Below are 23542 nucleotides of genomic sequence, written 5' to 3' on the forward strand. Positions count from 1 at the left end.
ATTTGCGAAGATATTCCCAATAACTAGCAGCATTCAAGGGTCTAAGTCCATTAATTCGAATCGACGATCCGAATTTTACCATATGAAGACAATGCTTTTTAGAAAAAAGTTGTGAAGTAAATTTTTTCGACAAGAGTTCGAATTTAATTTTTTGACAAAAATTTGAATAAACAGTTTGAATAAACAGAAATGTCTTTTCCACTAATTAGTTTGTATTAAGGTGCTTGGCCAAAGTTCGTTACAGCGGCGTCCCGCTACATTGAATTCTCAATGGCGTCCCACTGAAAAGAATTAATGTGTATTGCCAACACACAATTGATAATAAATTTGAACAGTCTTACCATTCGATGCAGCTGGATGCCTATATGGTACTCTGGACGCTGGTCTTTGTGTATATTCGACCGTGGTCCTGCGAGTTATAGTGAATAATTCCGTCTGTCTCTTCCACGCCGGCCGCTTGTTAGCACATGAGTTTCAATAACTGTGCACAATCTTTCTCAAGCCTCCAGACGCCTTGTGGATGCAGACGATATCTTTACCAGGCACTTTCCTTACATCAATAGTCCAGGTATTGTGGTAGGATCCTTTAGGGGGGTTTGAACCAGACGCGGAAGGGGTAAAACAGGAGTGGATCTAAAACAGAGATGAATATTTGCATGTCTTCTGTGTTTTCTACCCACTCCTGCTTTTGGCTACCAAATCATAAGCCAATTCTGATGGAACCATACAGGCCTTACAGCTGCTACACGGACAGTATCCATTAGGTGTCTCATTTTTCCTTCCTTTAGAAGAAAGGTCAAATAAATCTTGATATCAGCCAGGCCGAAAGCCAAAATAGTGGCCCAGTCATGAAGTGGGGAGGGTGGGAACAGCATGAGAAGTCCACATGACCTATGACATAGTAATGAGGTGGAAGCAGCATGAGGAGACCATAGAGTGGCCTAATGACAAAGTCAGGAGGTGGCGGCAGCATCAGGAGACCACAGAGTGGCACGACAATTAAAGATTGTGAAGCTGGCGGCAGCATCAAGAGGCCACAGGGTAGCACAACGACAAGAGATTGTGGAGACCACAAAGAGGCCCAATTACAGAGTTTGGAGGTGGCGGCAACAGCAGCATCAGGAGGAGGCCACCGAGTGGCACAATAACCAAGTCTGGAGTTGGCAGCAGTATGAGGAGGCCACTGAGTGGCATAATGACCAAGACTGCAGGTGGCGGCAGCATCAGGAGGCCACAGAGTATCATGATGACGAGAGATTGTGGAGGTGGCAGCAGCATGAGGAGGCCACAGGGTGGCACACTAACAGAGTCTGGAGTTGGCAGCAGTATGAGGAGGTCACTGACTGGCACAATGACCGAGTCTGGAGTTAGTAGCAGTATGAAGTGGCCATCGAGTGGCTCAATGACAGAGTCAGGAGTTGGCAGCAGCATGAGGAAACCACAGAGTGGGCCAATGACAGAGTGTGCAGGTGGCAGCAGCATCAGGATCGGGCCACAGAAAGGCAAGGTGACATAGTGTGGAGATGGCAGAAGCAGCAGCATCAGGAGGATACCACATAGTGGCAAGGTGCCATAGTGTGGTTATGACAATAGCAGCAGGAATAGGAGGATACCAAAGAGTGGCAAGGTGACATAGTGTGGAGATGGCAGTATCATCAGCAGCATCAGGAGGATACCACAGAGTGGCAAGGTGACATAGTGTGTAGATGGCAGAAGCAGCATCAGGAGAATACCACAGAGTGACAGAGTGGCAAGGTGTCATAGTGTGGAGATGGCAGTAGGAGCAGCAGCAGCATCAGGAGGATACCACAGAGTGGCAAGGTGAAATAGTGTGGAGATGGCAGTATCAGCAGCAGCATCAGGAGGATACCACAGAATGGCAAGGTGACATAGTGTGAAGATGGCAGTTGCAGTAGCAGCATCAAGATACCACAGAGAGGCAAGGTGACATAGTGTGGAGACGGCAGTAGCAGCAGCAGCATCAGGAGTTTACCACAGAGTGGCAAGGTGACATTGTGTGGAGATGGCAGTAGCAGCAGCATCAAGAGGATACCACCGAGTGGCAAGGTGACATACTGTGGAGATGGCAGTAGCAGCAGAAGTAGCATCAGTTGGATACCACAGAGTGGCAAGGTGAAATAGTGTGGAGATGGCAGTATCAGCAGCAGCATCGGGAGGATACCACAGCATGGCAAGGTGACATAGTGTGAAGATGGCAGTTGCAGTAGCAGCATCAAGATACCACAGAGAGGCAAGGTGACATAGTGTGGAGACGGCAGTAGCAGCAGCAGCATCAGGAGCTTACCACAGAGTGGCAAGGTGACATAGTGTGGAGATGGCAGTAGCAGCAGCATCAGGAGGATACCACCGAGTGGCAAGGTGACATAGTGTGGAGATGGCAATACAAGCAGCAGATTTAAGATACCACATAATGGCAAGGTGACATAGTGTGGAGATGGCAGTTACAGTAGCTGCATCAAGAAACCACAGAGTGGCAAGGTGACATAGTGTAGAGATGGCAGTAGCAGCATCAGGAAAATACCACCGAGTGGCAAGGTGACATAGTGTGGAGATGGCAGGAGCAGCAGCAGCATCAGAAGGATACCACAGAGTGGCAAGGTGATATAGTGTGGAGATGGCAGTAGCAGTAGCAGCTTCAGGAGGAGACCACAGAGTGGCAAGGTGACATAGTGTGGATATGGCAGTAGCAGCAGCAGCAGCATCAGGAGGATACCACCGAGTGGCAAAGTGACAGTGTGGAGATGGCAGCAGCAGCAGGAGGATACCACAGAGTGGCAAGGTGACATAGTGTGGAGATGGCAGTCGCAGCAGCAGCATCAATATACTACATAGTGGCAAGGTGACAAAGTGTGGAGATGGCAGTAACAGCAGGAGGATACCACAGAGTGGCAAGGTGAAATAGTGTGGAGATGGCAGTAGCAGCAGCATCAGAAGGATACCACAAAGTGGCAAGGTGACATTGTGTGAAGATAGCAGTCGCAGCAGCAGCATCAAGATACCACATAGTGGCAAGGTGACATAGTGTGGAGATGGTAGTAGCAGCAGCAGCATAAGGAGGATACTACAGAGTGTCAAGGTGACAGTGTGGATATAGCAGTAGCAGCAGCATCAGGAGGATACCACAGAGTGTCAAGGTGACATAGTGTGGAGATGGCAGGAGCAGAATCAGGAGGATACCACAGAGTGGCAAGGTTAAATAGTGTGGAGAGGGCAGTATCATCAGCAGCATCAGGATACCACAGAGTGGCAAGGTGACCCAGTGTGGAGATGGCAGTAGCAGTAGCATTAGTTGGATACCACAGAGTGGCAAGGTGACATAGTGTGGAGATGCCAGTAGTAGCAGCAGCATCAGGAGGATACCACAGTGTGGCAAGGTGACATAGTGTGGAGATGGCAGTAGCAGCAGCAGCAGCAGCATCATGATACCACAGAGTGGCAAGGTGACATAGTGTGGAGATGGCAGCAGCATCAGGAGGATACCACAGAGTGACAGGGTGACATAGTGTTGAGATGGCAGTAGCAGTAGCATTAGTGTGGAGATGGCAGTAGCAGCAGCAGCTTCAGGAGGATACCCAAGAGTGGCAAGGTGACATAGTGTGGAGATGGCAGTAGCAGCAGCAGCATCAGGAGGATACCACAGAGTGGCAAGGTGACAGTGTGGAGATGGCAGCAGCAGCAGGAGGATACCACAGAGTGGCAAGGTGACATAGTGTGGAGATGGCAGTCGCAGCAGCAGCAGCATCAAGATACTACATAGTGACAAGGTGACAAAGTGCGGAGATGGCAGTAACAGCAGGAGGATACCACAGAGTGGCAAGGTGAAATAGTGTGGAGATGGCAGTAGCAGCAGCATCAGGAGGATACCACAAAGTGGCAAGGTGACATTGTGTGAAGATAGCAGTCGCAGCAGCAGCATCAAGATACCACATAGTGGCAAGGTGACATAGTGTGGAGATGGTAGTAGCAGCAGCAGCTTAAGGAGGATACTACAGAGTGTCAAGGTGACAGTGTGGATATGGCAGTAGCAGCAGCATCAGGAGGATACCACAGAGTGTCAAGGTGACATAGTGTGGAGATGGCAGGAGCAGAATCAGGAGGATACCACAGAGTGGCAAGGTTAAATAGTGTGGAGAGGGCAGTATCAGCAGCAGCATCAGGATACCACAGAGTGGCAAGGTTACATAGTATAGATATGGCAGCAGCAGCATCAGGATACCATAGAGTGGCAAGGTGACATAGTGTAGAGATGGCAGTAGCAGCAGCAGCACCAGGAGGATACCACAGAGTGGCAAGGTGACATTTTGTGGAGATGGCAGCAGCATCAGAATGATACCACAAAGTGGTAAGGTGACCCAGTGTGGAGATGGCAGTAGCAGTAGCATTAGTTGGATACCACAGAACGGCAAGGTGACATAGTGTGGAGATGGCAGTAGTAGCAGCAGCATCAGGAGGATACCACAGTGTGGCATGGTGACATAGTGTGGAGATGGCAGTAGCAGCAGCAGCAGTATCATGATACTACAGAGTGGCAAGGTGACATAGTGTGGAGATGGCAGTAGCATCAGGAGGATACCACAGAGTGGCAGGGTGACATAGTATTGAGATGGCAGTAGCAGCATCAGAAGGATACCACAGAGTGGCAAGGTGACCAAGTGTGGAGATGGCAGTAGCAACATCAGGATACCACTAAGTGGCAAGGTGACATAGTGTGGAGATGGCAGCAGCATCAGGAGGATACCACAGAGTGGCAGGGTGACATAGTGTTGAGATGGCAGTAGCAGCATCAGAAGGATACCACAGAGTGGCAAGGTGACCAAGTGTGGAGATGGCAGTAGCAGCAGCATCAAGAGGATACCACAGAGTGGCAATGTGACATAGTGTGTATATGGCAGTAGCAGCAGCATCATCATCAGGATACCACATTTGGTAACACTGCATATGTTGCCGCAGGCCTGTGGTGCCAACGTTGGCACCCTGGCCACGCTTCACCTTCTGCCCACATATTCTACATATTGCCATGTTAACCCCCTCCATCTAAGTACTGGAGAGCTTTCTGCAAGCTATTGAATCTGTCCCTGGTCTTCTCTTCAACTTATCATCCGCAGTCTAATGGTCAAGTGGTACAAGTCAATCAAATCCTGACCAATTTTGTGCGACACTTCATTAACCTCCATCATGACAACTGGGTCGAGCTATTACCTTGGGCTGAGTTTTTATACAATAACCATGTGAGCTAGTCTTCCAAAAAGTCACAATTTTTTGTTGTTTGCGGTCAACAGCCTAACATCCCACTCCCGATGTCTTGAATTCATGGTATCCCTGCAGCAGATGCAACTTCAAGAGAGTTCTCTAAAATCTGGGAGGAGACCAGGGCAGCTTTGAAAGAGGCTGCTGATAAAAAACGTAGAGATTCTCCTAACTTCCGTCCTGGCGATAAAGTGTGGCTTGCCTCCAAATACATCATTCTCAAAATACCCTTTTACAAATTGGGTCCATGCTTCATCGGTCCATTTGAGATCCTTCAACAAATTAATGATGTTTCCTACAAGCTTACAAGCTTAGTGGCCACTAACTAATACGCCTTTTTACTGATGTAAACAAGTTTTTTTTTTTTTAGCTAAACAGCTTGCTTTACTCAATCATTACATGTACTTAAAATGGTGCATTACAAATTATAACTTGTGCCTGAAAAAAAATAAGACCTCATACAAGTACAGTGATGAAAAACAAAAAAGTTATAGCTCTTGGAATGCATTTTTTTTTAAATGTGCATAGTCACTAAGGGGTTAAGCTGCCAGCCTCTATCCAGGTACCAAATTCCTTCCACGTCTCCCTGCTGAAACCAGTCATTCTGAATCATTTCGTTAAGAAACCTGTCAAAGCTCCTGTTCCGGTTGGTGAGGAGAATGTCTATGAGGTGAAAGTTATTCTGGGCATGAAGAAGAGTAGGGGTAGAACCCTGTTTCTTATGGATTGTAAGGGGTTTGGCCCTGAGGAAAGATCTTGGGAACCTAGAGAGAACATCAATGCCCCTCTTCTTCTGTAAACATTTTTGTCTAGGGCCAAGCCTGGTCCTATCCAGAGGATAGGCTATCAATATTAAAATCCTGGACAACATCCCCAAAGAGGAATAATTTATTAGATAGCACCCATTCCAATAGATCTAAGCAAAAGGATTTAGCTATGGGTGTAAAAGAATGTACGTTAAGGACACCGTCTACTGCTGAAACTGTCATAAAGACATGCTACCTTTTTTTCCCCTACATCTGCATGTGCATTCTGCCTGAATACTATGTGCCCCAATTTCGTTTATGGCCACATTGTCAGACTCCACTGCTCCTTAGGTCCACTATAAACCCTAAAGGAGTATTTCTAGCCATGACTTTACATATACATACAGATTACATATCTACAATACACATCAAAAAATGTCTGAAAGGTGGTAGTCTCAGAAGTGGAAACACCCACTTTTTGGAAAGGTGAGGATCCTTGCTCCCGTTTTTTACCTTTCTCCATTGTAGTTTATCAGAGTTATGAAAACAATGTGTTTCCTGAATCCCATAAACAGCAAAGGAGAATATTTTATAACTGTCTCAAATGAGACTACCCCCATAGGCCGAATGCACACTACCGTGTTCCACGGCCGTGAACAGTCCATGGTATCCCGGCCTGGATTCTTGCTGACAGCAGGAACGCACTGCGTTATTGGTTGCTATGACACTGTGTGCTTTATGCCGCCGCTGCCCTACAGTAATACACTTGTATACGATTGTATTACTGTAGTGCAGCGGAGGCATGAAGCGCACGGCGTCATAGCAACCAATGACGCTGTGCGCTCCTGCTGTCAACAGGAATCCAGGCCGGGATACCACGGACCGTTCACTGCCGTGGAACACGGCCGTTTGCATTCGGCCTTAATCTGAGTAAAAGTGATGCACTCTGTTATGCCTAGGTATACGTAAGGGGTGGTTCTGATACAGGTATTTAAAGAGGGAATATGGTCTACACTAAATATAACATAGTAACAGTTTTGTCTGAATTACTATTTTATTTAAAGGGTTGTATGAGATAATTAAACATTCTACAAATGTCACAGGATGCTGTTGTGCACCTCTGATCTAAAGTATCAAAAATTACTAATGCATGCACATTGGCCAGTTCAACCCTTTAAAAATCAGGCAATAGTTCAAAAGGAGATATATTTATTTATAATGAAACATGACTGAAACCTTAATATTTCAAGAAAGTTAAAATAAAAAAACTTAAAAATCTGTCTAAAATATGTATATTTAATTCTAAACCCTCACACCTTACTGCAGTTGAGTATCAAAGCCGGGGCTCAAAGGCCCCATTATGCAAGAAGAAACTCCTTTTTTAGCTATTGATTATCTTGCAGCTCATCATAGTTCACGGATGGCTCTAGGCAAGGGTTGCATAGATTTTTCAATTCAATTACAAGCACAAGGCTTTATTTAATTAGTTGTTTAATTCATTAATTAAGTGCTTAGATCTTTTCATGTCCAAAGCTATCAAATTAAGAATAGCCTCTCTGCAATGAGATATTGCTCTTATGAAGTTATTTTTCTTGTAGACATTCACACCTAGTTAAGATGTATTTGAGTCACTGAAAGGAAAAAGCAGCTTTGTGAAAAGTATGGACCTTCTCGATGACATAATTGGTTCTTTACCTGCAGTTATAAAACTCCTAGCATGCACCATCCATCAGCCAATAGCTAGTATGGGTAACAACTGACTACTATAACAACCCCATGTTATATGCTGCTTAGAGCCTAAAGGACTTTAGGAGCCCACTTGAGCTGAGAGCCTCTCACAGTGTTGTTTTCAGTTTTAGAAGCAGACCAGTATGGATGGCCATTTTAATGTCACTCTTCTGTAACTCGTTCACATAACAACTATCTCTCCCGAGTCACGACCCTTTCATACACAAGAACATTCAGCTTGGTCAAAAGAAGCTGCCAGACAGCTTATCGCTCCAAAAACAAAAGGATAAGGCCATTGAAATTCAACTCCCTAATCATAGTAACATAGTTTGTAAGGCCATAAGAACATGCATCCATCTGTACAGACTATTATCCTGCAAAGTTGATCCATAGGAAGGCAAAAACCACTCATGAGAAGGCAATTTTCCTATTCTTAGGGGAAAACATTCTTTCCTGACTCCAATATACAATCAAAATAACTCCCTGGATCAATGACTCCAGAAATGTAACAACTATAACCTGTAATATTATTACACTCCAGAAATACATTCAGGCCCCTATTGAACTTACCACCTCCTCTAACTTCCATAGTCTAACTTCTCTTACAGTAAAGATTCCCCTTTTATGATGTACAAACCTTCTTTCCTCCAGACGTAGAGGATGTCCTCTTTTCACAGTCACAGTCCTGGGGATAAATAGATGATGGGAGAGATCTCTGTACTGTCCACTGACATATTTTTACAGAGTTATTAGATCTCCCCTTAGTCATCTTTTCTGTTGATCAAAACTGTACAAAGTACTCCATGTGTGGTCCGACTAGTGATTTGTAAAGTGGTAGAGATGTTCTCATCATGTGCATCTATACCTCTTGTGATACAACCCATGTCCTTAGTAGCCTAGGCTGCAGCTGTCCTTACACTGGTTTTGGGAGGCCTTCATACACATGGTCAAGTGAATGGGAGCTGAACAGCAGTACCTGAAAATGGCCACTACACATATTACAGAGCTGTGATGTTTCGGCTCCATACACTGTTTCCTTCTTGCAACTGCAACTAACAGCTGATCAGTAGAGGTTCTGGGTGTTGTATCCACTGATCTGTTATTGATGACCAACCCTGAATAGGTCATCAATGCCTATAAGCTGAAAACCCATGTAAAGGAAATGTGTCACCAAAATTTTTTATCTGACAGTTAAAACCAGATAGCAGCAAACATCCTTTTTTCTAATCAGTTTTATTTTTTGATTGCAGATTTTTATTTATTCTATCTTCCCTGAGCTGTTATTAACAGCATTTAGAAAGCATTAAGAAAATTGCTTTACAGCAGCCCCATGGTCCATAGACACAATGGTGTGGAGGGTCCTCGATGACTTCTATGTGAGAGTTTTCTAGGCATGCTCTGTGACCTTTGCAGAAGTCATTGCACAAGGATCCACCATTCACCTTTTGTGAATGGTGGATCCTGTCCTAGGCTACTTTTACATCAGCGTTTTGGCTTTCCAGTTTTGAGATCCAGCAGAGGATCATATTAGGAGCAGTATGTCATGTAGGTGAGTATTTCTGGTGGTAGTGTGTGTCTTCTGGACAGTGCAGAGCAGTACTAATGACTGACTATGGCAGCAGCTGTGTCTATGGCTACCTAAATAAGAAACAGCAAGGAGACAGAAGTTAATCGTAGTATACAGAGTAGACTACAGGGCAACGCATCACATGGGTACCTAGTGCAGTGACCAGGTTGTGGGTTTAATAGTCTGTTTGTTCGTGACACCAATTGCAGCGTGCACAGGTTACTGTCACAGGGCCATTTAAGGTGTCATAACTCATGAGTGGTGTAATGTCTCTGTATGGTAGTGGTAATGGTGTCAACGGTGTCTCCTGCCTGGGTACGGCTGGACTCCTGGCTCCTGGCTCACTTGTAATAAATTGAGGGTGGTGATAGTGGGAGTAATAGAGGAATTTGCAGCAGAAATTGAGATCCAGACTTTTGGTGCAGTTCAAACTTGTTTTTAATGATTATAACTTTCATCCAAGCAAGATACAGCTTTTGTCTTAGGTCCCAGCAGGTATTGGCAATGGTTGGCAGGAATGTATCTTCTGCTTTCTCATGTACCTGGAGCTTTGCAGGAAAGGACGTCTGCTTAGTAGCTCTAAACTGTGGCAGGAATTTGGCTTCTGCACTTTCTATCTTCTGCTATCTGGGGACTGACTAGCTGAGGAGGAATATGGGTTCTCCTGGGTCTCTGGATTTTACTCACAATTATCTTCTCAGGGTATGGTTTCTTCCTGGAACTGGAGTTGTCTGCAACTTTCTGCTTTGTTTCATCCAGCTGAGCTGCAAAGCTCAGACCGGGAATCTGATCAAATCTCAGCACGAGATTTGGTCCTTGCTGTCTTCCCAATGAAGGGAGGGCTAGAACTGTATCTAACAGTTTTTTTCTCCCTCGCTGCAGGATGTGGGTGTCATGCCCTGCTCAGGTTATGTGCGGAGGTCTGCCAGGTTAGCAGCACGTGTGTAGCCTTTTGTTATTGTTTTGGAGTTGAGCTGTATCCGCCTCCCTTCAGGTGCTCTGGGTGGGGTCGTTGGTATGAGTTTAAATTACCCCCACTCCCAGTGTCCTGTGCGGGTTATAGCTTCTGTCTTGCTCAGAGGAAGGAAGGAAGGATCTGCTGTTCCTGCTCAGTATAAGATAATTTGGTTTTGTTTTTCTTATGATTGTCTGTCTAGGCTGTTAGAGAGACGCCTGCCCCCTCCAGGTCTTGAGGGAGCAGGCTGCCTCTTTCCCCCTTTCACCATCTTAGGGATTTTAGGGAATCTTCAGCCTAGGCACGGAGACACGTTCATTCCCACCTTCAGGGTCTGAACGTGGGCATAGAAGTCTAGGGAGAGCTGGTAGGGATTTGTCAGGAGGTGACCTTCATCCCCAGCTTCTTGCCTAGACACTTGTTTGGTTGTATTCTGTGTATCTTGTATCCTGTGCAGCGTGACAGAGGGAAACCCCACTTCCCTTAAGCAGGGAGGCAGAACAGAACCGTATGGTTCCACTCTGATCGGACATAACATTAAAACTATCCCTACCAATGATGCTGCCACCTGCTGGTAGACCTGGAACATTACAAGCAAAAAAATTACATTTAAAATGTTTTTATGCACATTTGTGTATGACATAATCAAAATCCCATCAAATGACAATATAATGGCTCCTGAAGGGCAGTAGCGGGGTAGAGGAGTGTAGTAACACAACTGTGGGGTGTTACACTAGTAAATCTCATCCATATATATCTTCAAACAGGACACATTGAGATTAAAGAAGACCCTCACTGATTTTAGGATTCATCTTGTCATCTTGGGTAACTCCTTTATGCTGTATCCTTATTCACAGAAGCCTAGTTATGGAAATGAGAGAACAGCTACTGTCATGTAACTCATTTGGAGCTCCTTTCTCTGTTATTTGTTCTTAAGGAAAAGAAACTATTTTCAGGTTCTGATAATATGCAGTAATTAATTACATTTGCCATCAGGGTATGATTGGTAGAGCATGATTGCTGGTACCTCCTGCAATCCTAGAGCTAAATGAAAGTTTGGAAGGGTCAATGGCCCCTTTGGCTATTTTAAGCAATATCACCATTCTTGACCCAGCATTGAGTTAGGAATGGTAGTCCACAAAACAAAATACTTTTTTTCTGCCATCCTTCAGCAACAAAAAAGACTTGTAATTCCTCCTGGATTCCTGTGTGGGATTAGTCTTGAATAAATTTTGGATTCTTGAGAAGGGGGTCTGTACTAAAGAGAATATCCAGGATTCAAACATGAATTTGCCAATTAAATCCCCACCAGTTTTTGTTTACATGGTTGTAGCAGTGATGCCAATAAGTACTTCACATAATATACACTCACCTAAAGAATTATTAGGAACACCTGTTCTATTTCTCATTAATGCGATTATCTAGTCAACCAATCACATGGCAGTTGCTTCAATGCATGTAGGGTTGTGGTCCTGGTCAAGACAATCTCCTGAACTCCAAACTGAATGTCAGAATGGGAAAGAAAGGTGGGCTACAACAGCAGAAGACCCCACCGGGTACCACTCATCTCCACTACAAATAGGAAAAAGAGGCTACAATTTGCACAAGCTCACCAAAATTGGACTGTTGAAGACTGGAAAAATGTTGCTGGTCTGATGAGTCTCGATTTCTGTTGAGACATTCAAATGGTAGAGTCTGAGTTTGGGGTAAACAGAATGAGAAGATGTATCCATCATGCCTTGTTACCACTGTGCAGGCTGGTGGTGGTGGTGTAATGGTGTGGGGGATGTTTTCTGGGCACACTTTAGGCCCCTTAGTGCCAATTGGCCATCGTTTAAATGCCACGGGCTACCTGAGCATTGTTTCTGACCATGTCCATCCCTTCATGACCACCATGTACCCATCCTCTGATGGCTACTTCCAGCAGGATAATGCACCATGTCACAAAGCTTGAATCATTTCAAATTGGTTTCTTGAACATCACAATGAGTTCACTGTACTAAAATGGCCCCCACAGTCACCAGATCTCAACCCAATAGAGCATCTTTGGGATGTGGTGAAACGGGAGCTTCGTGCCCTGGATGTGCATCCCTCAAATCTCCATCAACTGCAAGATGCTATCCTATCAATATGGGCCAAATTTCTAAATAATGCTATCAGCACCTTGTTGAATCAATGCCACGTAGAATTAAGGCAGTACTGAAGGCAAAAGGGGGTCCAACACTGTATTAGTATGGTGTTCCTAATAATTCTTTAGGTGAGTGTACATCATCACTATGGTAATCTGTAGAGTAAGTTTGTGGAATTGTGGATTTTTTTTTCTAAATGTTGCTGCCATCATTTATTTTTAACTAGTGAACAGCCCCTTTATTTTGGGTTGATTGTTATGCAAGGGTATTATATTGAGGCCATTCTGAGGATGTGAAATGAGGGCATACATTTAAAAAAAAGGGGAGGGGGCGGTTGTATGTCCATAGAAATTTTGGGTTGTCCACAATTTTTGGTTCATAATAAAATTTAATAAGGTTTACAACCTTTCCAAGGAGACAATAGAAAATAGTGTTCTTCATTCCAACTTTTCTGAAAAACTTCTTAGCTGCTGGAAGGCTATAACATTTCAGCCCTAATAACCAGTGTACCTGCTTCCACCACTATAAACCTAGTTATTAAGGTAATATCCATATCTTGCCATAAGTGGTGCTTACAGGCAAGTTACTGTAGGTCTAAATAGATAGTGTTTGAGTAGGTGCATATGCATTATTAACTGCTGTGATCTGCACAATGACTTGCATGATGGGGCATTAAATGACAAATATAAGTAGATGCCATTACTTAGAGGATTCATAACAGTGCTTGGAAAAAGAGTTCATTCCCAGCATGGTGTACTCTTACGATGTTAGTAAAAATGTTGTACACCATAAATCCCCGGGTCTAACTCTGATATTAAATAGTAATGTTTCTTATAAAGAGAAAGGCAGCTGCAAAATCACTTTTCATTAAGAGCCCAGCACAGCAAGAAGCCTTTCATTTCCTGACCAACCCTGCTCCATGCTATACTAGGACGTTCCTGACCGCATAAATAATAGAATTACAATCGATTTTGGTGTCAGTATGGGAATCTTGTATTGGTATGACAATATGGCAGTTGCCCAGTTGATGTCAAGAAATATGGGAAGTCTTAATGTCTGTATATTGAGAAAATAATAACTTGGCATAAAACATTATATTTAGGGATGAGCAAATCGACTTCGGATGAAACATTGGAAGTCGATTCGCATACAACTTTGTTCTAATACTGTACAGAGCAGGATCTCCGTAGAGTATTAGAATGTATTGGCTCCAATGAGATAAAGTTATTGCTTCAAAAAACACTTCCCAAACACTTTGGGTTTGGTTCCAAGTTGCAAGACTTTTCAAAGCAATAACTTCGGTTCATTGAAGCCAATACATTCTAATACTGTACGGAACTCCTGCTCCGTACAGTATTAGAACAAAGTTTTATGCGAATCGACTTCGGATGTTTCATATGAAGTCGATTCACTAATCCCTAATTATATTATACTGAAACTCCATACATATTCTAATTATTAAAAAAAGGAACCAAATTTCTACTTATGGATAAACCACAGTTGTATGCATAAACAGTGATATAGATTCATCTTTCTAGAGCCATTTTAATAGATTTCTTCCATGGCTCAATCTTACGTTGAATTTAATGTGTTCTCCAACATTAAAATAAATGTTGGTAAAATAAGTATAGTTATTAAAAAGTGTCACATAAAAAAGTTGTTTAAAGCTGTCAACAGTCCTGACCATGTAAAACTGCTGACAGCACTAGTTAAAGGCCCAGCAGAGAGCGGCTTCTGGAGCATCCCTGGGTTTTGAGGGCCGGTGTGCACAGTGGATCACGTCTGTGCTGCAGCCACAAACTAAGATATGTGAGCCCATGTTCTGAAATCCAGCACTAATACAAAGATACAACTAGAAATAATAAGTGAGAAGAAATATATTATTAAAGGGATTGAAGAAAAATGACAAGTGTTATCAACACTGCAAAAAGGCCAACACAATACTTGCAATCATTGTGCCAATGGCACAATAATTAAGCATATGACAATAAAAATCGGAAAAAAAAATAAACGCTGTCAATATTAAAAAAAATGTAAGTAAAAAATAAAATGTATGAATAAGTATAAAATAAATTAAAATACATTAATTTTCTCACGGTCAAAATAAAATTGGAATTTTTTTTTTTTTTAATTGTTAATATGTGTCTGAAGTAAATCTTGTTGGCGCACAATTGGATTTTTACCCATAAGTGACATAATTAAATTTAGCCTTAAGGACCAATAACATGTCCCCCCTTTGTGTTCCAGTTGTCATAACTTTTTAATTTTTCCTTTTAATTTTTTATTTTTTTGCAGGATTAGTTGTAGATTTTTTAGGAACCATTTTGGGGTATATATGGTGTTAAATAACTTTTATTTAATTTTAGGGGAAAGATAAATACAGCTATTTTTACATTGTTTTGTGGAATTTATTTATGGCATTTGCTGTGTGGTATAACTAACATCATTTTATTATGTGGGTCAGTACAATGATGATAATATTACATTTCTATATATATTTTTTTTACTATTTTTTCTTTCCTGTCAGCTCTGCAACTGCTCCCCCTCCTCCTTCAGACTGAAGCTTTAGCTGCTCATATCTCTGGATTGGTAGCAACTAGAGATATGGGTTTTTGTATTGTTTGAAAGCTGGCATTCTAAATCACAGCATTATCTTCAGTACATGGTAAGATATCACTGTTAGAAATTGGGATGCAGTGAATGCAGCTGAAAGTGAAAGTAAAAGCAGGTTTTAATTTTATAATATCCTGCCACTGACCCGAAACAGGCATCTCTTTTGTACCTGCACATTTCCTGGGCTGGAATTATGGTTTGTGTTTCAAGCGATAGAGCCCATGTACCATCTGTTTGTTGTCCCATAACAGCCATTGTTGTCAGTGTTTGGTCGACTCTCTCCACATGCATGCTGGCAATTCTATTGGATATTATTAGATGGTGTAATGATGTGGCATGGTAGTATCTCTTGCCACCTATTTAAGTAAGTGTACTTTTGAATTTGCATTTATTGTTTTTTCCCTTCTGAGAAGATTGTCTTCAAATTGCGTTGAGTATAAGAAAATATATCCACAGCCGAGAAGCACGTTTGTCCATCTACCTGCCGACCATTTGTGATTTCATCCTTATCAGATCTGGCGTGAGAGGTATGGGAAACATGTCTGAATTTCTCCTGTCCCTTCATCTCTCAAGTGGAGTAAGTAACCTTGCATTTGTGCCTACACTAAGATATTGTTTTTTTTTCTGTGTAAAATGCCCCAACACATGTAGTCTTTTTTTTATTAGCAAAACTACAGGCTATTGCTTACGCTCAGGTGCACGTTATTTGCCTTCTAGTCTGACCTTCTTATTGATACTTGGGTATGCTTCACGGTATTACCTCCTGATGAAGCTTGTAGAGGTAAAATGTGCATTGGAGGCTAACATGTCACTTGGTATGTATTTTGTATGTTATATACTTGATACATAACTGATCTATTACCTTTGGGTCAGTTATATTGAATTTTAGGGAATTATTTCAGTGTGATCAATGGGTATATGTGTACTTGGTTCGTTTCGTATGCATTTTTTACTCCAGCAGCTAGTTACTTATCTTATATGTAATAGAGTGGTATGTGTGGAACTGACTATATTTAGGACTAAGAGTATGCTCTAACTGGTATTACCCAGCCTGCTATATATCTTACCCATTATCATACCAATTTTTGGGCTGACGGTTATTGTGATGCTGGTGGTCCATTGCCTGTCCTCTTTGTGCCATGCATCGGTATTTTAACCTACCAGGGTTATCAGCCTCTGAACGGAGACTACTCCTAGAGGGAGCAGCTTGGTGGCACCTGCAGAGAAGTCCCCATACAAGGTTAAATAGGTGAAAATCGGGGGTCCATGTTTACAAAGCTCTCAGCAGTTGTCCCAAACCAAATGTGTTCAGTGACACAGTGGGTTCACTCCCGCAGTGTTACAAATTTCTTATATGTATGGGCAACTGGGTGTTTTTCCTGTTTGCAAAGATTATGATTACACAGAAAAAAAGAAATAGCCAGTTTAGTCTTTTCTCCTGGGTCTATTCCCATCTTCTCCCACAAATGTTAATCAAAATACAGGAAATACCTACATCTCATAAATAATTTATATAGTGAAAGGAGACTATTGTATGCCAGCTGAACACAAACTTCCATCTATCTGCTGGTGTCTGTTCATGGAGCTAATGATTTTAAAAGGTAAAATAAAGCAGTCTTCATTTGCAAATGGAATAAGGTTCTAGCCTTGGCATAGGAATGAGCTCATGTTTAAAGCATCTGATTTCTATTAAAGACATTTTTAAGAACGTTCTTTCATTTTAAAATTCCTATGGCTTTTTGCTCTCACTCTGACTCTTCAACAAGCTTTTTAGAACAAGCGTGTGTTGTAGCTGTTTGCTAGCCTTGAAGACTGCAGAAGACTGTCATTATTACATTTAAAAAAGTACGGTACTGCAAAAATTGAAGGTTTTTGTTTTTCATCTATGAAATAATCTGTTAGCAATTCTCTCCCCACCCCCCACCATAGTAAGACATGACCTATTTAAATAATCTCCATACCTAACAATTCTAATATAGCACACCCTGCAGAAAATGAGTTTGGATGCAGATTCATGCAATCTCACTATCAAGTACCAAATCACTAACTCTACTCATTTAGTTTCATAAAAAACAATTTATTCATTGATATGTTCCAAATACAGTATAATACCAGTAATGTTTCATGTAATGATTTGGGGCCAAATGCCTTGGTTGATGCATCAGCTTTGCCCCCATTTATCCACACACATACACAGAGCAAGATAACGGACCTCTTGTCTGTCTGTCTATCCATACATCTACAATCCATCCAAGTATGAATTCATCCATTACCAGCACCTCATCCAGTTTTCACGTATATTGTATACAGAATAGAGATGAGAAAAGTTCTTGACATTTTGAAATTTTCGAATTTTTTTATTAAATTGATTCATGTCCAAATTGAGTTGTTCTCCCAAGAGTCAGATTTTTTTTATATCTTTTGACAATTTCTTAAAAAAAAAAAAAAAGTTTAGGAATTTTGTTTTCTCTCCTCCCCTTTTTAGGGTCTTGAATGTAATGACAACCATAGCAAATAATGACACTGACATATATGTATAGCTGTGGGTAAGTGCATGGTTAATGGTGTTGACAAACAGAATGTTTACAAAAACACACTGCATGTGTTATGCTATTTCATATTAGAAAGCTTCCAAAAATTGTCCCTTATTGGGGGCAGATGGTGTTTAAACTCACATGGTGTTATGCGAAAAAACAATGGCTTGTTGAGTCCAAGTGTCCAAAATGTATGCCTCAACAGGTGTAGAATGCCTGTCCATATTTATACACACACAAGTATTAATTGTCAGAAGAAACAATGGCTTGTTCTGAAGGAAATTCAGGGGTTGGCAGCACTACTCATCCCACTCATTTGGGTACTGACCAGGAAATGGCTTACAAGCCAAATGGTGCGCGCAGATAGGGATCCTGGCTGGGGGTCCCAACTCATCCAGACAATTCAATAATCCGCAGCACTCGCCGGTGAATAATGAAAATAGTGGTGATTTATTCACTCAAGCAGCCAGTATACAGCGACGTTTCGACCTCAGTTGGTCTTTATCAAGCAGTGAGTGACCATATCCCAGTGTGCCTTAAATAGTGTGTATGGGTGGATACAATAATGGATGTATATAGTTCCGCCCCCCTGTGGGAGTATACTTCCATTTACACAAAACATGATTCAATTAACTGAACATTCAACAAATACTTAATTATCATCAAAGTAATTAAACAGCATATAAAGTGATGAAGTGGACATATTCCCCTATATATTACCTGTGTATGAGGATCTCCACGCTATCCCTGCACTCCACGCTAGTCCCGGTAACATGCCAGACACTGGCGTCCCCTCCTTCACAATACGCATGCTCAAGGACCTGCCACAGCACCTAGACAACGGAGGCGTTCCCCAGCGTCGGCCAATAGGAAAAAAGGCTGTTGATGACGTCACTAGTTGCCGATTCCCAGAGCAAATAAGAATATTCCTCTGCTAGGTGACTGGAGCCAATAGGAAAAATGGGTTTATCGTGACCTCAGCTGTTGCTGTGTGGAGGGGAGATTACTCCTCCCCTCAACACAGACTCAATGCAGGGCAGCTAGCTCCGGTCGTCAGGGAGACAGGGACGCTCCATAATAAAAAACGGAGCACTCCATGTCATCTGGCACACCAGGCCAGTCGGACCTGCAGCCATTTATTAGTAGGGGGAGTCAGTCAACCTGCCAGGAGGTTTTTTGGACCATCCATCCATCCATCTCCAGCCGTAAATACATCATATCGAGCACATTACCTCCAGGGTGACAATCGGCAACCGCCACTTGCACACCCCCTTGAGGCAACTGTGTTCACATCCATTCCACCCCAGGAAACTGGTCACCGCTCCCGTCCCTACCACGGGACTGGGCGTGTGTCCAATTATTTTGGGGATGTGGATACACAAGCATGACCCCCGTGGACCATAACAGTCACCCGCAGGGTCGAGAGTGCACCCACTCATGCATCAGCTAGAGACCACCCAGGAGACAACATGGTCCCCCCAGGGATACAACCAGCGACAGCCGGCTGAACACCCAGTCGGGGTTCCCATGTTCCCATGTATTCAGCCCCAAGAAACAGATCACACCTCCATATTCAAATTATATGGAGTGGCATATGTCACGTTATTTAGGGGGATTGTGGACACAAAAAATGCCCCACAGCTGCTCATAACAACCAGCCGTAGGAACAGGATTGTGTCCACACATGCAGGCAGTCCAAACACACCTCTCCAGACAGGAGTAGCCAGACCCATCCCCAATTTGTTCAAAGCTGGGCATAACATCCCACAGTCTTCCAAATTGGTATCCAGTTTCCCCTTTACCTTCGACTAGTAGCTGTAGAGAGGTACCATGAGTTCAACAGTCGGGGATAGACCAGGATAAGCGTAGAGCGCAGAGGAACACATAGGGACCCACCATCCACAGGCTGGAAAAGGAGAAAAAAAATTTGATGTGTAAATGTGTTCATATCACCATGGTCTATTAAAACCTAACACAACATACATGTTGGGCACAAAACTTAAGATACAGTATTAAAAAAGCTCCTATACACGGAATAAAGAGGTATGAAACGAGGATCACAAAATCAGGCAAAAACCCCCAAATTAAAGTCCCTATTAAGACCCCTGGGCTCCAGGGTGTCTAGTCTATGAATCCATTTTAGCTCTAGACGTTTCAACAAGGTCTCTCGATCCCCTCCTCGTCGGGGCTGTCTAATCCCATCAATAATTTGGAACCTCAGCTGTGAGACGTTATGTCCAGCCTTGAAAAAATGTTCCGGGACAGGGAGGTCCAAAGCAGGTTTACGAATTTTAGACTTATGTTGTGTCAGTCTTTTTTTACATTCTTGGGTCGTCTCGCCCACATATAAAAGTCCACATGGGCACCAAAGTATATAAATCACAAAAGAAGAGTTACATGTAAAAAATTGTCTGATACTGTACCTCCTGCCTGTCCTGGGATGTACGAAGGAGTTCCCTTTCACCATGCTGTTACAATGACAGCATCCGAGACACGGAAAACATCCAGTTTTTTTACTGGCTTGTAATTTGAGAGGGGTTTGATCAGCATGGACTAACCTGTCCTTAAGGTTCGGACCTCTTCTATATGAGAACAATGGCGGGTTCTGAAACTCTGGAATTCCCGGAAAGGCCTGTGTCAAAAGACCCCAGTTTTTCGTGATCACTGCTGCTACTCTACTGCTCAAGCATGTATATCTTGATACAAAGGGAATTCTGCTCGATGTTTTTTTGTTAGATTTACTATGTAACATCGCTTGTCTCTGTGTATCAAGAACCCTATCTTTATGCCTATCCACTAGTGGTGCAGGGTAACCCCTATCTATGAATTTCATTTTCATTTCCTCTAGTCTGGTCAGTGATACTTCTTCTTCGCTGACAATTCTTTTAACTCGTAAGAGCTGACTATATGGAAGTGACTTGACCATACCTCGTGGATGTGCACTATCGTACTGTAAGATGTTGTTCTTGTCCGTTGTCTTGATATGTATATCAGTAATTAACGAGCTGCCCTGTATATACACTGATGTGTCCAAAAACTGTAGCTTTTCAGTGGAACTCACTCTAGTGAATTTTAGATTCTGATGTATGTTGTTCAAGTATTCATTAAACCCCTGCAGATCGGTCTCCGTTCCGGTCCACACAAAGAAAATGTCATCAATGTATCTCATCCAGCCCCTTACCTGATTGAAGAAGCTGGATGGATACACGGACATTTCTTCAAAATGTGTCATATAGATGTTCGCGTACGATGGGGCCACATTGGACCCCATCGCAGTTCCCCGACTTTGTATATAAAACTCGTCCCTAAACAGGAAGTAGTTACAGGTCAGCATGATTTCGAGCAATGATAGAATGAACTCTGCCTTCCTCGGTGTATATTGAGAGTTTTGAAGGCTATGTTTCACTGCCTCCAAGCCCTTGTCATGGTCTATACTTGTATATAGGCTGACGACGTCAAACGATACAAGCTGATCTCCTTCAGTAAATGTCAGCGTTTCCAACTTACAGAGGAAATGGGTAGTATCCCTAACATAGGATTTAGCCCTCATTGCAAATTCCTTTAAGATGTGATCTAAGAAGATGGCTATTGGGGAAAGCAACGAATTCACACCCGATACTATTGGACGTCCGGGCGGATTGTCTCTATGTTTGTGAATTTTTGGTAGAGTGTATAACACCGGTGTAATGGGATGTATAGCAATAAGATATTTATGAAGTGAATCATCAATGGTCCCCTCGGCATATGCGTCGTCAACCAGGAGCCTAATTCTCCGTGCGATTTCGAATTTTGGATCCTGGCTGACAAGGCGATATACCGAGGTATCATCAAGTTGACGCCTGATTTCCTGCTCATACTTTTTTTTTTTTTTTTAAATATGTTTTATTAATTTATAATGCAAAAATTCATATCCATATTACAATTATAATATTATAAAATCCTTCAGTCCGTAAATTTGTGATTTGCAACATGATTAAGAATAATTTCATGCAAGTATCCATGCTTATGGAGACAAAAAAAAGTAAAAATGGAGATCTCGCTTGCTGGGGGAAAGGCAGGATACGTCCGCCATTCACAGCCTAATAGGCAAAACAAACACACAGAGCATCCCACTTGACATATTGTTATCTATAGAGGGGAAAAAAGGTTAGGGGCCCTCAGCCCGGGTGACAGCCAGGGAGCGAGCGCGCGCCCCGCGCTCTCTCCCCCGATCATAGGCGGGAAATTGACAGGATTGACCAACATGTAACCATTCATCCAGTGCTCACATTGACCGTACGTAGCGGGCCTACTGCGATCTTTGATCGCAAGCATTTCATAAAACAAATTTGGGGGTCCAGCAGTCTTCCATCGCAGTAGAGAAGGAACTTCTTGCATATTTTGCTGCCTCATCCCCATGTAGTTAAATTGAGAGTTTAATGCCCGACTTAACCGTAGCTCACATATGTCCACACCAGTGTCTCGCATATAAAGGGACTCAGCTCGAGTATCACTCGGTGATCACCGGCATTTAGGGAAGATGTAGACATAAGCATTGCCTAAAACCGGCTCTGTCCCGCTAAGAGAACACCTCTTGGTACCCATACAACCTGTGTCATATCACTGCCTGCAGTCGAGCCACATGTCTGTCAGAGAGAGCCGCGTCCTAGGGCACACCCATTCGCCGGGCTGCCCAATATCCCGGGCCCCGGATCCCCACCCATAACCGGCACAGTGTAGTGGTTCAATTAAACATTTTGGTTCGTTTTTAAAAAGAATTTAACCGTTGTTTAATGGCGGAAGGTCCTGCCATCCCCCAGCATTCCTAGAGATACTCCAGTTCCCAAGTGCAACTTCACCTCCTTTACTATTTATAATTCATATAGAAAAGACCGGACCAATAGGATCATTCCCAACCCACCCCGCCCAGCCCCCCCCCCCCCCCCACCTTGCAGGAAGGAAGAAAAAAAAAAAAGAAAATAACCCAGATTAATTATTTAAGCTTGTCCCAGTCTGCCCACAGTTTGCCCCACTTTAGATAGGATCCTCTTTGTTTATACAAAATCCTCTCATAACTTTTCACTTTCTCAACCAAGCTTAACCAATGGTTGCAGTCTGGAGCAGAAGAGGAAAACCATAATCTGGAAATGAGAAGCCTAGCCAAAAACATTACTTTAATCAATAGTTGGCGTTTTATAGGCTGGTAATTGACCTCTGATAAATCTCCCAGGACCCATATCTTGGGGGACAGAGGAATAGCAATATTAAGTTTACGAGCCAAGTTAATTTGGACCGATCTCCAATAGCTGCTCACCATTGGGCAGTCCCAAAACAGATGTAAATGATCCGCCTCGGAATCGCCACAGCGTGGGCAGTCAGAGGAGGCTCTAAGTCCTCTCCTATATAACCACAGCGGTGTCACATATATTTTGTGCAAAATATTAAATTGTACAACAGTGTGATTAAAGTTGTGTGAAACAAATTTTAAGCTTTCCCCTATATTCTCCCAATCTGGAGAACCCATCTCTAGAAGTACAGAAGACCAGGATCTTTGTCCTGGAGAAAGAACACCCAAAAAAAATCCTTTCATTAAGTGTCTATAACAGTGTGATATCTTAATTCTTGTGACAACTTTTTTACAGAGTAAATCATGTAAAAATTGGGGAGTATCTATAGAAAGAAGGTGACTATTCAAAGTACTAGAAAGTGCTGACCTCAATTGAAAGTATGCATACCAAGCCACCTCGCCCAGGTTTGTTCTTTGCCTTAGCTCCGTCGGGGACAGGATTTGTCCGCCGCTGACCACCTGATATAAGTATTGAACATTCTTAGTCCTCCAATACTGGCAACAACCCAAATCCCCTAACTCCAAGAGCTTTGAGTTGTGCCACAATGGAGTACAGATAAGTGATGCCTTGACTCCACACCAGCTCCTTATAACCAGCCACGTCTTTATAGCCATTCTGCAAAAGAGTGTATACCCAATCTGTGGATTTGATAAATAATCAGACTCCAGTACAGTA

This window comes from Bufo gargarizans, chromosome 2 (assembly GCF_014858855.1).
Source record: "Bufo gargarizans isolate SCDJY-AF-19 chromosome 2, ASM1485885v1, whole genome shotgun sequence".
Lineage (NCBI taxonomy): Eukaryota > Metazoa > Chordata > Amphibia > Anura > Bufonidae > Bufo > Bufo gargarizans.